The following is a 2455-nucleotide window of genomic DNA, read 5'->3' on the forward strand; positions in this document are numbered from 1 at the left end:
AATTTGGCAAGTGCTAAGTGCTGCTGATTGCACTATCTATCAAAGAGGAGTACTTGGGTGGCTCATTCAGTTGGGTGTCCCACTCTTGATTTCAGCTCAGGTCATGGTTTCTAGGTTATGAGATCTTGCCCTGTGTCAGGCTTTGCACTGGGCATGGAGTCTGACTGGGATCCTCTCCTCCCTCTGCCCCCACTTCTCATTCTCAAAAAAAAAAAAAAAAAAAAAAAAAAAAAAATCTATAAAGGGATAAACTGAATATACATTAATATACTGAATATACATAAACTGAATATACATGAATATACTGAATATACATGGATGTCCGGGTGGCTCACTTGGTTAAGCATCTGCCTTTGACTCAGGTCATGATCTCAGGGTCCTGGAATCAAGCCCTGCTTTGGGCTCTCTGCTCCTTCTCACTCTCCCTCTGTGCTCTTACTCTCTCAAAAAAATAAATAAATCTTAAAAAAAAAAAAAAAAAAGATACAACTCTTCATTAAATAACTTGAGTTTAGGCACCCGGCTAGCTCAGTCGGTAGAGCATGAGACTCTTAAATAACTTGAGTTTATTTTCCTGGAACACATCCAATCAGAAAAGAATATTGTTTTCCTTCAATAAACTGGGCCAACTAGATTTTGCATGCTGCACTGGTAGGAAGAAAAGACAGGGCTTCTAAGTTCTGTTAAGAACATTTCCCCAAATTCCCCCCTATCTAAGTTATCTGTCTTCTATAATCATTGTGGTGGAAAAGACTGATAAGACAGTGTTGGGCAATTCTTTCTGATTACTTCCTTTGAAATCTCTACCAGTAACAAGATTGATCCTTATTCTCATTATGCAAATGTTTATCTGTTGTTCAACTTTAAGATGATCACTGGATATCAGAGGTATATGAGGTCGTGCTATATCCCAGACACTGCAGAGATTACCAAAGTCATAGATGACATAGACCCTTGCCTCAAAGACTACAATGTAATGATTCATTCCAGCCAACAGATGCAGAAGGAAAATTGAACAGGGAAAATGTAATGTTTTATGGCTCCTGATAAGACAAGGAAGTCACCTTACTCACCCCACAGATAAAACTTACACAATTACCTTAAAATGCTTTGTATCCTCAAAATCAATGCCATGCATTTAAATTCCAGAACTTAGTGGGGAAAGGCTCAATACATAGTCCCCTGCTCCCACATCCCACCATTATCCATTCCAGAATGTTCTCAGGAAGAACTCTAACATTACAGGTGTTTTGTGGGTATGAGCTTCTACAGTAAGTGTCAGAGAACACTGGAAATGAGCTCTGAACTTAAGAAGTTAAGAAAATGAAAATATTCTACTCACTCAACTCTACATGACAATCTGATCTTGGACTAACCTTGCTAAATCCCCATGTGTACAAAATTACAAAATTAACCAGATTAAATGGTTTTATGACAATCTAGCTCTACTCACTTGAATTGAGGATATAATTATTTTGAACAACAGCATTAAACTGCTAGCTTTCCAACACTCCCATTTTTTCAAGATTCCATTGACATAATGATTCAACATTCCAAGTTTTCTGCAAAATAAGTTGCTTCGTATTTAATTTATAGTGCCAATCTGTGGAGGCTGAGAAAAATTAAGGCCATCCCACCTCAGGTTTAGCCATAGCATAAGTACAGCCATCTTAGCTCCAGCAGCTGTCTCAGACCCCTGTGCCCAAGGGCTGAACTTTCCCCTACTTAACTTTAGTTCTAGGGACCCCCACCCTGCTTTGGTTCCAGAGACCCCCACCCTGCTTTAGTAACAGGAAGACCCACCCTGCTTTAGTAACAGGAACCCATAAATACCCCTGCCTTAACTAAGCTCGGGGTCCAAGTCCCTACTCCACCATGTCGGGTATACCTGGGCCCAAGCTTAAGCTTGTTAAATAAACCCTCGGGTGACTGCATCGGTGTTGGCTCTTTGGTGGTCTCTCAGACGGAAAACTCGGGTACAACAAATCTAACAGAATATTAACAGAGAAAGACAACTCCAGGAAGGCCATTGAGTGATTATATGACCAACAAAATCAACTGAGTTCAACTTTAGAAAACTTGTTATAGCTGAAGGGGAGCAAATTTTGCCACCCCAAGATATGCCTCTTTGGCATATTGGTTATTTTAAGCTGGTTATTTTTTTAAAAACAGTGGAAATGAGAGAAACTCTGAAAACCAAGTAGAAGTTACCCTTCCTGAAAAGTATTTACATTCGTAAGGGAAATCCCATTTGGAAGGGTGTTTCTCCCTTGCTATGTCAAGAAGAAAGGGGATGACTCAATCTTTAGAAACTCTTATCAAGGAGAAGGCTTGGAATTAAATTTGCATAACAATCTTACTCTTCTTTACTGTGTTTTTCCTAGTTACCTTGCATAACTGACTTGCCACCCCCAACATCTTCTTTTGTTTTTAGCTAAAGATGGTATTTAAGGTG

Source organism: Martes martes, assembly GCF_963455335.1.
Source record: "Martes martes genome assembly, chromosome: 13".
Taxonomy (NCBI): domain Eukaryota; kingdom Metazoa; phylum Chordata; class Mammalia; order Carnivora; family Mustelidae; genus Martes; species Martes martes.